The sequence below is a fragment of the Octopus sinensis genome, linkage group LG18, assembly GCF_006345805.1.
Source record: "Octopus sinensis linkage group LG18, ASM634580v1, whole genome shotgun sequence".
In the NCBI taxonomy this organism is placed as follows: Eukaryota; Metazoa; Mollusca; class Cephalopoda; order Octopoda; family Octopodidae; genus Octopus; species Octopus sinensis.
This window is the reverse complement of record NC_043014.1, coordinates 13,294,793-13,309,157: the sequence shown is the minus strand read 5'-3', so window position 1 is coordinate 13,309,157 and position 14,365 is coordinate 13,294,793.

Below are 14,365 nucleotides of genomic sequence, written 5' to 3'. Positions count from 1 at the left end.
TAAAGGTACGCTATATCCTCAATATTAAGCTGTGCTTTTTCAATCTTGTCCGTGGCCCCATGGACAAAAGCCTCTTCGGACAAAAGCTCCAGAGTTAAAGTCTGAAAGTGAAAAAAGTCCCACTGTTATATTTTTGCGATTATTTTTTTGGTCCTGTTCATCTTTTACTTATTTCAGTCATTTGACTGTGGCCATGCTGGGGCGGCACTGCCTTGTAGAATTTTTAGTTGAACATATCGACCACAGAATTGTTTTCCTTTTTGCTTGTTACAGTTATTAGACTGCGGCCATGCAGGGGCACCACCTTGAAGAATTTTTAGTCGAATGTTGCGACCCCAGAATTTTTTTTAATGATTTTCAACCAGCACATGAAGGTAAGCCTAGAAGGTATCTCCACATGTTAGAAACAACAGTCAAATCTTTTGAAATTTTTCTATAATCCCCTGGGTTTTTTTTATTTTCTAAAAATCTTTTTACTTATTTCAGTTAATGGACTGCAGCCATGCTGGGGCACTAGGTTGAAGAATTTTTGGTTGCAGAAAAATCAGCATTTTAAAATATATATTTAAAGTCTTTTGTTTTCTTCTCTCAGCGCTTACTCTTTACTCTTTTACTCTTTTACTTGTTTCAGTCATTCGACTGCGGCCATGCTGGAGCACCACCTTTAGTCGAGCAAATTGACCCTAGGACTTATTCTTTGTAAGCCCAGAACTTATTCTATCGGTCTCTTTTGCCGAACCGCTAAGTGACGGAGACGTAAACACACCAGCATCGGTTGTCAAGCAATGCTAGGGGAACAAACACAGACACACACACACGCACACACACATATATATATATATATATATATATATATATATATATATATATATATATATATATATATATATATATATACATATATACGACGGGCTTCTTTCAGTTTCCGTCTACCAAATCCACTCACAAGGCATTGGTCGGCCTGGGGCTATAGCAGAAGACACTTGCCCAAGATGCCGCGCAATGGGACTGAACCTGGAACCATGTAGTTGGTTAGCAAGCTACTTACCACACAGCCACTTATAGATTAATGAGAACAAGTTGACCTTTTAAACTTTCTCTGGCCGCTGAAGGTCTAACAGAAGGCTAGTCATTCAAATGTACTGCTTATGGTTTACCTAAATAAGGAGATGGGTGTTTCTCCATAAAAAATGACAAATTCTGGTTTTTGTGAAGAAAAAACATGCCAGAGACATGTGTAATATTTACTTTCATTTTATGTCTATATATAGTCATTCATTGTGAAGTATATTTGCCACTTAAATGTGGCTAACCCTTAAGGGTGGACGGTACTGTAGCTTGTAGCCCCAGGAAGACACCTCCTCCAGCTGGTTATTAACACACTTTATGTGCCCTATAGGACATAGGGATATGATACAGAAAGTGTGTCAATAGCCAGCAGGAGGAGGTGTCTTCCTGGGGCTACAAGCTACAGTACCGTCCACCCTTAAGGGTTAGCCACATTTAAGTGCCAAATATACTTCACAATGTCATGCAGCTGCTGTTTATACCTTGCTCAGAGATTTATTATATAGTCATTTAAATGTACTTCTTACCATTTTTATATTTCTACGCATTTCTTGAAGTAAATGCTTTCCTTTTTGTTAGAATTTAGACAATATGTACATTGAATGGTCCTGTTATTCTATTTTTGATGTTAAGATTGATTTATTTTCATTTTCAAACTTTAAAAATTATTTGAAAAACGAGGAAACACATGGAACATACGATTGTGAGAGATATAGATGTTTAGATACTGTTTTTTGATTGAATATATTCTTGTTTACTTAAAAATTGGAATTTTGGAAATAATTCTTTTTTTACAACACAGACTTCCATTTTTGTTTATGTGAAATTATCAAAAAAAAAAAGAAATTGTAAGATTTGGCTGTTATATCTAACATCTGGAGAGACCTTCTAGGCTTAATTTTATGTGCTGGTTGAAAATCACCTAAAAAAGATTCTGGGGTTGATTCGCTCGACTAAAAATTCTTCAAGACAGTGCTCCAGCATGGCTGCAGTCCAGTGACTGAAACAAGTAAAAAGATTTTTTGAAAAAAAAAAAAAATGAAGAATAACCAAAAAATATAACCGAGTGAGGTTATAAAAAGATTTCAAGAGATTTGGCTGTTATTTCTAGTATGTCAAGAGACCTTCTAGGCTTAACTTCATACACTGGTTGAAAATCATGTAAAAAAAGTTCTGGGGTTGATACAAGCGACTAAAAATCCCTCAAGGTGGTGCCCCAGCATGGCCACAGTCTAATGACTGCAACAAATAAAAAGAAAAGCAAAAATGAATTATATCACAGAAGTGGTTTTGACCAAGCCTAAAAAAAAAATTCTGAGTTCCATACAGCCATCTAAAAATTTTGCAAGGCCCCAGCATGGCCAGCTGCAGTCTAATAACTGCAACAAGTAAGAAAAAGTTCTGGTGTTGATACATTCAATAACAAATTTTAAAAATGAAAAAATAACTGATAAATATAACTATACAGCTTTTGTCCTAGGGGTCTTTTGTCCTAGGGGGCTTTTGTCCTTGGGGTCTTTTGTCCTACGGGTTTTTTGTCCCTAGGGTTTTTTGTCCTAGGGGACTTTTGTCGAGACCCCTTGGTGCACACACCAATAATGTGCTCCCAGTTTATGCCATGTAGTGATCCACTTTCTGGAATATATCATTTTCAGTGGTTCTAAAAGGTTTCATCAATTGGGATAGTGACATAGTTAAACACTTATGTTTTTATCTTTGGGATGACCTGAGACAAAATATTATGAGATATCTCAGCTATTCATCGACTGACGGTGTTTTTGGAAAGTGAAACATGTTTAAGCTTCTGTAGTGAGATTATATCTTTGCAGCACGAGTGAGATTATATCTTTGCAGCAAGGAAGAACTAACTGCTCTCCAATGTTATGAGGTTTCCTTGCAGTAGCAATTTTCCTTGAAACCTTGTAGGAAGCTTTCAGACCAGCTGCAATGTCCTGCATACACATTCCTGTGTCATCAAGCCTGGATTTGACCAATCATTCAGCTTGGTGTCTGAAGAATTCCTCATCTTTGTTGGCTGCACTGGGATGTTTCATTTCCAAATGCCTCTTTAGCCTGCTGAGCTTCAGCGAAGAAGCTGCCAATACCTCAGGGCACAGAACACACTGTGGTTTTTCTACTCCACTAGCAGTAAGCATACAGTGAAACAGAAGCTCAAATATGGCTCGTCATATCACCTTTTCTTTGTAAAAGACATTCTGCAAATAAATATAATAACAATATGTAAATGCTGTGCTGTAAGTGCACAGAATTTTGTACTATTTCAATTTGTTGAGAAAACCTTGTTACTTTTATCAGTATAAATATATATATATATATATATATATATATATATATATAATATAGGTTACAAATACTGTTGTTTGTGGAGACTTATTTTTGTAGTAATAGTAATAGTAACCCATTTGACTGCTATTTCTAATATTTTTGGTGTGTGGTTTAAGCAACTTGTTGCAAAAAACCCTTTATTATAATTATATAATATATATACACACACCCACAAACACATACATACATACATACATATACATATACATATATATATGTGTGTGTATATATATATACACACACACACACACATACATATATATATGTATATATACACACATATATACACACATATACATATATACGACTCGTGGCCGTGGCACGTAAAATACTCCAATGCGACCGTACGACAGGCACCCATGCCAACCCCCTTTGCTTGTGAGGACATGTTGGGGCAAGCGAAATCGAAATCGAATTGAACCAGCCAGGATCCCTGGTCTGGTGGTACGTAAAAAGCACTATCCGACTCGTGGCTGATGCCAGCACCGCCTCGACTGGCTTCCGTGCCGGTGGCACATAAAATACACCAATCTGACCGTGGCCGTTGCCAGCCCCGCCTGGCACCTGTGCAGGTGGCACGTAAAAAGCACCCACTACACTCACGGAGTGGTTGGCGTTAGGAAGGGCATCCAGCTGTAGAAACATTGCCAGATTAGACTGGAGCCTGGTGCAGCCTTCTGGCTTCCCAGAACCCGGTCGAACCGTCCAACCCATGCTAGCATGGAGAACGGACGTTAAACTAATGTAGGATAAAATTTTTTTCGAGAAAAATTTTATCAATGGCCAGCATATCAAAAAATACCTTTAAAGGTTGGCATTAGAATTTTTCTTTTGCCCTTATTTTGTAAATTATATATATATATATATATATATATATATACACACATACATATATATATACATATATACGACAGGCTTCTTTCAGTTTCCGTCTATCAAATCCACTCACTGGGCTTTGATTGGCCCGAGGCTGTTGTAGAAGACACTTGCCCGGAGTGCCATGCTGTGGGACTGAACCCAGAACCATGTGGTTGGTAAGCAAGCTACTTACCACACAGCCACTCCTACGCCTGTTGTTCATTAAAATTTTTAGTATTTTATTTATGAAGGTATGTGGCTTTGTGATTAGGGCATTTGGCCCTGGGTCATAACAAAACATCGACACAAAAAAACCTAAGCAGCTCCATTATGTTCAACAAATTTCACACACACAATTAGATATAACAAAAACACCCCATATACTAAATTCAGGCACACCCAGAAACAACAACAAAAAAGACACACAATGTAACTATAGGTGTAGGAGTGGCTGTGAGGTAAGTAGCTTGCTTACCAACCACAAAGGCAGCGAGTTGGCAGAAACGTTAGCACGGCGGGTGAAATGCGTAGCAGTATTTCGTCTGTTGTTACATTCTGAGTTCAAATTTGCCTTTCATCCTTTCGGGGTCGATTAAATAAGTACCAGTTACGCACTGGGGTCGATATATTTGACTTAATCCGTTTGTCTGTCCTTGTTTGTCCCCTCTGTGTTTAGCCCCTTGTGGGTAGTAAAGAAATAGGTTAGGGCATTTGGCTCATGAGTTTGATACCAGGTGATGTGATGTGTTCTTGATCAAGACACTTTATTTCACACTGCTCCAGTGTACTCAGTTGGCAAAAATGAGTGGTATTTGTATTTCAAAGGGCCAAACTTGTTACCCTCTTTGTCATGCTGAATCTCTCTTTGAACTACGTTAAGGGTATGCGTGTTTGTATGAAGGTGGTGAGCTGGCAGAGTCGTTAGCACACCGGGCGAAATGCGTAGCCGTTACGTTCTGAGTTCAAATTCTGCCGAGGTCGACTTTACCTTTCATCTTTTCGGGGTCAATTAAATAAGTACTAGTTATGCTCTGGGGTCGATGTAATCAACTTAATTCGTTTGTCTGTCTTTGTTTGTCCTCTCTGTGTTTAGCCCCTTGTGGGTAGTAAAGAAATAGGTATTTCATCTGCCGTTACGTTCTGAGCTCAAATTCCGCCGAGGTCGACTTTGCCTTTCATCCTTTCGGGGTCGATAAATTAAGTACCAGTTACACACTGGGGTCGATGTAATCGACTTAATCCGTTTGTCTGTCTTTGTTTGTCCTCTCTGTGTTTAACCCCTTGTGGGTAGTAAAGAAATAGGTATACGTGTCTGTAGAGTGCTCAGTCGCTTTATTTCATAAGGAGGACATTCCGTTGATTGGATCAACTGGAACACTTGTCATCATAGTCAGCAGAGTGCCAGTTTTTTTTTTCTTTTGTTAGTATTCTATTTGAGTTGTTAGGTGGGGAACAGGATTTAAAAAAAAGAAATACAAAACCAATAGAAGGTTTAAGAGAAGATTTAATTTAGGTGTTAACGTGTGTGTGTGTGCATCATAAGTGCATATATAATAATAATAATAGACAGGTCGTCATGCATACATAATGTGTATGTGTGTACAAACAAGGGTGTATGCATGTGAGATAAAATACAGAGCATAGAAAGAGTCCATAACAGGACATTAGAAGAATGTTCTCGCACAATGAAGATAAATACCAGTTCGTAGTAAGGTACACAATAGTTGAACTGTAACAAGAAGTTGTGGTGTAGAAGCAGAGCCGGTTGAAGCACATGTCATGTAAGAAGTTGTGGCTACTATGCTGTTTCCGGTCACTTGATACAGGAAGATCCCGCAGGTTGTACTTGCTGTTAACCAGGGTGAAGTAATTCACAAACAGTGTGGAGTTGCACCTGAGCAAATGTTGTGTACGTAGAGATGTTGTTGAAATTAAGATGGAGGCCCTGATGCTGCTGGCGTTGTCTGTCGCTGGAACTAGATGTGTGCTCTGTGGTCAGTAGTTAGACCTGAGAAGGTCTAGAACCAAAGATTTCGACTCGATGAATTGTTGAAGTTTTATAGCAAATTATCGGCTCAAACAGAGCTTCAGAAGGTTGTGATGGGTTGGGTTGCATATTGGCGCGTAATAGAGCAAGAGACAAATTGCACCAATACCAACCAATCAGAGTAGTGGACACAACAGGGTCCAAACAGCCGAAGGCTAGCTGTTATCTGCTACGTCCATATTTATGTCATATATAACAGAGAGAGAGAGAGAATTTCACTAAGCATCCACTACAGATGCAAATAAAAAGATGTTTGGGTATGATGTTACTTTTGTCAGGTTTTGGTATTTTTTCTACCTAGTTTATAAATTCTGAGGATTTGGTAATTTTGATATGAAAAGTTGAAAATCTTAGTGCTGTGATTTCTTCAGGTTATGGAGCAGTGGTTCTCACTGGGGGTCCTTATAGTATTTTGTTTTGAGTGTGAACCATTTTGTTATCTCTTTTTATACTCTTTTACTTGTTTCAGTTATTTGACTGTGGCCATGCTGGATCACCATCTTTAGTCGAGCAAATTGACCCCAGGACTTATTCTTTGTAAGCCTAGTACTCATTCTATCGGTCTCTTTTGCTGAACCACTAAGTTACAGAGACGTAAACATGCCAGCATCGGTTGTCAAGCGATGTTGTGGGGACAAACACAGACACACAAACATATATACACACACATATACATACTTCACCTTCGAAACGCAGAGTAGATGAAACCATGGAGACTGAAGAAGGGGAATTTTCCTTGTGTTATTTGTCCTGTACTCTATTTATTCGTTGTTTAAGAAAAATGTCCATTTCCTTGGTTTTGTGTTCATGTTTTCGTTTTTCATTGTGTTTGACATTTTTTTGGTGTCCTGTACCCATATATGCATGTATATATACATATAGATGTAGGTACGTACATATATGTATGTATATATGCATATGTTTTATTCATTAATTTATTATATATATATATATATATATATATATATATACATACATAAACACACACACATATATACGATGGGCTTCTTTCAGTTTCCGTCAACCAGATCCACTCACAGGGCTTTGGTCAGCCTGAGGCTATGGTGGAGGAAACATGTGGTTGGTAAGCAAGCTACTTACCTCACAGCCACTCCTACACCTATAGTTACATTGTGTGTCTTTTTTGTTGTTGTTTCTGGGTGTTGTGTCTGGTGTGCCTGAATTTAGTATATGGGGTGTTTTTGTTATATCTAATTGTGTGTGTGAAATTTGTTGAACATAATGGAGCTGCTTAGGTTTTTTTTTGTGTCAGTGTTTTGTTATGACCCAGGTTATGCTTTTGTGAATTTTCATTTCTTTGTCGCCTGTATATGTGCTAGTTGTATATGTATTATGAAAGAGACATTCATATCTTTTGAAAATGATACTTATATTTTCTGTTTGGTACAGAGCTGAATTTAAAGGAAAATTTTTAACTGTGTCGATATGCATGTTCTGTTCTCTGCTAGCTTTTTTCCTTCCCTTTGACATTCCAGCCAAGTTGTGACCATAACTTCTTTTGGCATTATTTTAGGATTAAATTATTCATGAATATGGTTTTTAGCCTTTTTTTTTAAAGTGGTTGGGGGTAATTTTTTGCAGATGGGATAACTATATAAAGGTTCCTTTGTTGGCTATGAGATGTTGGACTTTGGGGACCCAAGCGTCCCCAAAGTCCATCCCCTCCTCACCGTGGTGGGGATGCTGGCAACGGGTAATGTCAGAGCTATGCCGTCGGGAACTTCGGTTCCTGGTAGGGCCACCCAAGGCGGATTGGTCTGACACCGAGTGGTATTAGGGCCACAACTGGTGAAAATCCTCGGAGTATCTGTTTCAGCAACCGGTGGCTCCTCGGTCATTCTGTCCCTGCATCTGCGGACAATCTACGGCAAACAGGATGTCTCTACATGCGGGATTGTTGGGGATCGCTTGTGAAATCCACATATTCTCACGAAACTTCTTCCATGAATTCTCAATGGCGAATACGCCTCGAGGGTGGTAGAAGAAGCCGACTCAACCCGCCCAGGGTGAATGTTGCCACAAGTACAAGTAAGTACTATGAGATGCTGCTTTGCTGTGGAGAAGAGATATGTTAAGAGCTTATATGCTGTAATGCTAATTGATAGCATATCTGCCCTGACATCAAATTCATTGTAATGATATGATATAGAACGACTTAGATTAGTGGTTCTCAACAGGGGTCGATATATGGGAGTCCATATCAGATTTTTTGAGCACTCCATACAAGCAACGTAGTAAGTTGGAGGAGTCCATGATAATATTTTAAGTGTCCCTGAAATTTTTTTTTACTTTACTTGTATTTATCGCAAGAAACAACTAGGTTTCTTTCTCTAATGCTTAATGTAGGTTTTTATACCCTCCATCAGGCATTTGCCATATTCTGAATGCCTTACTTCCCTGGGCATGGATACATTGAAACTCCAACGTCTGGCAACTGACTTGGCAGACACCCATAAAATTATTAACCATCTTACTAACAATAACTCCGAGCACCTTTTCAAACTCCACCCGTCTAACACCCGTGGGTATATTGACAAAGTCAGAAAACAGCACAGCTCCCATGACTTTAGGAAACATTTTTTCACGCTGAGAGTTGCTGAAGAATGGAACAAACTGCCAGCATCAGTTGTTAGTTGTCGGAGCATCGTATCTTTCAAAACTTCCATGCTTCCTGAGATTCGCCAACACTACACCTAATTTTCTCCCCTCCATACACACGCAAGCATGTATCTGACTCATACAATGTTCACTTCCCAGACATTTGTACATTACTGCATATGCTTTATATGCACTTTTGACAAGTAGTGGTGCACCTGAGCACTGTATACAATAATTTCATTATTAATATTATTATATATATATAAGATATTTTTAAAAGCACGCTAAGTCCTTATTCATGCAGAAGTTACTTTGAAGAAATTTGTTAATTTTGTTTTGCTTCAGTGACCTCATTTATGTCATTCGGTTGGACTTAGGTGAAGTTTCTTGCCATTGTAACACTTTGTAGCTACTTTAAAAAAGGTCAACTAAAAGTCACTAAGAACTTTATGTAAAATGAACATCTTAATTCTGACAATGCTACTAGCTAGTCTTTTTATTGGCTTATTAGGTCCCTACTTATTGATGCTTAATACAAACATAAAAAGTAAAATTAAGAATGAACTTATGATGATAAATATGTCGAAAATATAGGCATTTGTAAATATGTGAAGGTGAAAACAAATCACAACCTCTTCATAAACCACTCTTGCAGACTATGTCATCAATAAGCCAGTTTTATGGCCACTGTAACAGCCCAGAATACACCCCCTCCAGACAGCCAGCCTAGAATATACACCTGTCCTGGCTATACACAAAGCTTGCAGACAAATAACACAGATGTATCTCACTTATAAAAGTTGCTTCAGAACATATATAAAATTTTATATCAATTGATGAAAAATTAAAATTTACATGTAAATTTCGATTTAAACATAGCAATTTAGAATTTTTAAATGCAAATATTCAATGTACCAATATATAGGTAGATTGGAAAAAGATTGGTAACTTGTGCATGCTGCCCAGCACACCTGTACTATGAGTCATAGCCTTGACTCATTCAAATGTGGCCATTTGTGTTGGGTTTATATTAGTACATTTTAAAGTATTTTGCATTTGATAATTCTAAATTGTTAGGTTTAAATCAAAATTTTCCTGGGTGAAATGCTTAGCCGTATTTCGTCTGCCGCTACGTTCTGAGTTCAAATTCCGCCGAGGTCGACTTTGCCTGTCATCCTTTCGGGGTCGATAAATTAAGTACGAGTTATGCACTGGGGTCGATGTAATCGACTTAATCCGTTTGTCTGTCCTTGTTTGTCCTCTCTGTGTTTAGCCCCTTGTGGGTAGTAAAGAAATAGGTATTTTGTCTGCTGCTACGTTCTGAGTTCAAATTCCGCCGAGGTCGACTTTGCCTGTCATCCTTTCGGGGTCGATAAATTAAGTACGAGTTATGCACTGGGGTCGATGTAATCGACTTAATACCTTTGTCTGTCCTTGTTTGTCCCCTCTGTGTTTAGCCCCTTGTGGGTAGTAAAGAAATAGGTATTGTCTGTTTGTTTTTTTTTTTTTCTTTTAGTGTTCTTAATTTGGTGGTCTTGAGTTTCAATGCCTTTTAAAAACCTTCCTTTATCAATCCTGAGGGGTATTTTTGTATTTTTATAAAGTACCCACAGGGTTTTTGGTGGTGGCGGTAGTTGTGGCAGCTGTGCTGGTTGCTAAGCAACAGTTTTCTCTGTTCGTATGTTCTTAGTTTTCGCAGCATATCCAACAAGTCTTACAGAGTTCACTCCCTTGCAATCACTTCCTAACCTTCTGCATGTTCTGCCCAAATCCCATCTGCATGTCGCATGAAACTTCTTACAATCCTGCCTTGGCTTTGAGAGAAGGAAATAAGCTTTGTTGTTAGTGTTCAGTCTTGTCTCAGTCGTGACAAAACAGAACTCTGATCAGAATTAAAACCTTTACTAAATATACCGTATTCAAATGTGTGCTCTTTTAAAAACAGTAACATATAGTTTGAATGCTGTTTAGCTGCTATTTCTAGCAAATTTAGCGACCATATATAGATGGCTCTGTTGGTTTGATAAGCATTTTGTTTAAGGTAACAGCCATAAAACTTGTTTAATTCTAGGAATTATCCTATCACATTTATTTAAAAAATCTACGTTGATTTTATCACCTCAATCACCATAGAACTTTTCAAGAACTTTCAACATACCGTTTTTAAAAGAGCATTCTGAGTTCAAATCCCACTGTGGTCAACCTTGCTTTTCCTCCCTCCAAGGTTTGATAGTAGAAGCTAACTTGAATTTAATTGTCTGTAGGTTCTATTAAATTTAGAAAACAAAATGAAATGAAATGTATTTTAAACAGTCACCCAGAGCTATAATAAAAGGTGCCACGCAGTGGGACAGAACCTGGAACCATGTGGTTGGGAAGCAAGCAAGCTTTTTATTTCATTACTGTCCACAAGGGGCTACACACAGAGGGGACAAGCAAGGACAGACAAATGGATTAAGTCGATTATATCGACCCCTGTGCGTAACTGGTACTTGTTTAATCGACCCCGGAAGGATAAAAGGCAAAGTCAACCTCGGTGGAATTTGAACTCAGAACGTAGCTGCAGATAAAATACCTATTTCTTTACTACCCACAAGGGGCTAAACACAGAGAGGACAGACAAGGACAGACAAACGGATTAAGTCGATTATATCGACCCCTGTGCGTAACTGGTACTTGTTTAATCGACCCCGAAAGGATGAAAGGCAAAGTCAGCCTCTGTGGAATTTGAACTCAGAACGTAGCAGCAGACAAAATACCTATTTCTTTACTACCCACAAGGGGCTAAACACAGAGAGGACAAACAAGGACAGACAAACGGATTAAGTCGATTATATCGACCCCTGTGCGTAACTGGTACTTGTTTAATCGACCCCGGAAGGATAAAAGGCAAAGTCAACCTTGGCAGAATTTGAACTCAGAACGTAGCGGCAGATGAAATACTGCTAAGCATTTCGCCCAGCATACTAACATTTCTGCCAGCTCGCCTCTCACCACACAGCCACTCCTGCACCTATAATAATAGAACAAAAATGCCATTTAGTTATTTTTATGAAATAACAGGCAATGTACTATTTCCTAACATTTGTACATAATTCTATGTACTGTACATGCTCCTTTGATAAGTTGCAGGGCACCTGAGAACTAGACACAATAATTTCACTATTGTTACTATTACTATATATAAGGGCTTTGTTTTTTTTTCTTTTGTTCTTATTTGTCCAGTGTAGTACCAAAAGCAATAGATCTCCAGTAGTCTTTATATAACTACTTGATAATCCAGTCTGGTTAAACGATGTATATTTTGAATCATTCAACTGTTACAATGATATGATGTGGAAAAAACCAAATATGTGTCTTAATACACTTATTGAAAGATATTTTAGAGTGGTTTTGTTAGGGAAAATGTAATTTATGTTTCTGTGCATATGAGTACAATGTTGTGATAGTATAATGGAATAAAGTAAGAAGCTACAAATAAAATCACTTTTTTTTAAAGTTGCCTCGCAGGTGTGGCTGTGTGGTAAGTAGCTTGTTTACCAGCCACATGGTTCCAGGTTCAGTCCCACTGCATGGCTCTTTGGGCAAGTGTCTTCTACTACAGCCTCGGGCTGACCAAAGCCTTGTGAGTGGATTTGGAAGACGGACTCTGAAAGAAGCCCGTGGTATATATGTATATATATATATATATATATATATATATATATATATATATATATAACCCGTGATAGCGTGGAAAACGGACGTTAAACGATGATGATGATGATGATATATGCGTGTGTGTGTTTGTGTGTCTGTGTTTGTCCCCCTAGCATTGCTTGACAACCGATGCTAGTGTGTTTATGTCCCCGTTACTTAGCGGTTCAGCAAAAGAGACCGATAGAATAAGTACTGGGCTTACAAAAGAATAAGTCCCGGGGTCGAGTTGCTCGATTGAAGGCGGTGCTCCAGCATGGCTGCAGTCAAATGACTGAAACAAGTAAAAGAGTAAAAGAGAGATTTTTATCTGCCAAATCTACTAACAAGGCTTTGGTTGGCCTGAGGCTATAGTAGAAGATACTTGCTCAAGGTGCTATGCAGAGCAACTGAGAAGCAAATTTCTTACCACTCAGCTACACATGAAAAAGAAGTGAGACAGGGAAAAACAATGGTCATGTTATGAACTTCACTAGCTTACAGCTGTTTCTGCGATTAGATGTAGTGGACTCATAATGTGCCTGAGTAACCTCCTATAGCTTCATCAGAGCCTTGAATATGATATACATACATATATCATTGTCATCATCATCATCATCATCATGCCTTTTCTAATGCTAACCACTTTACTGAGTGTCATGGGTAGTTTCATGTGGCACCAGCACAGGACTGTTGCAGGCCAAACTTCTTAGCAACCAGGATGAGCGGCCCTAATATTTTTGCTGTGGAGTATGGGTCTTGAGTACAGCAAGGCACCAGGTATCATGATCCTTTTTCATCTTGTCTGAATGGTTCAGCACCCTCAGTTCATCATCATCATCATCATCATCACCATCATCGTCGTTGTCGTCATCATCATTGTCATCATTATCGTCATCATCATCGTCATCATCATCGTCATTATCATCGTCATCATCATTGTCATCATCATTGTCATCATTATCGTCATCATTATCATCATCATCATCGTCATCATTAGCGTCATCATAATCATCATCATCATCGTCATCATCATCGTCATCATCATCATCGTCATCATCATCGTCATCATCATTGTCATCATCATCATCGTCGTCATCATCGTCATCATCATCGTCATCATCATCATCGTCGTCATCATCGTCATCATCATCATCGTCGTCATCATCGTCATCATTATCGTCATCATCGTCGTCATCATCGTCGTCGTCGTCGTAATCATCATCATCATCATCATCACTATCATCATCATTTAATATCCATGTTCCATGTTGGCCTAGGTTAAAGGATTTGACAGGCTCTCATATGTCCAAGGACTGCACCATGTACCAGTGTCTGCTCTGGCATGGTTTCTACAGCTGCAACAATACTGGAATCAATATAATGATTAAAGCTCCTGAAAGTAGTACCCAGAATGGCGAGAGTCTACTGACTAAAACCACTTCACACATGGCCATGCCTGTACCTTATCAATATAATAATAATAATGAAATTATTGTATACAGTGCTCAGGTGCACTACAACTTGTCAAAAGTGCATATAAAGCACATGTAGTAATGTACAAATGTCTGGGAAGTGAACAGTGTATGAGTCAGAGACATGCTTGCGTGTGTATGGAGGGGAGAAAATCAGGTGTAGTGTTGGTGAATCTCAGGAAGCATGGAAGTTTTGAAGGATGCAGTGCTCCGACAACTAACAACTGATGCCGGCAGTTTGTTCCATGCTTCAGCAACTCTTAGCGTGGAAAAATGT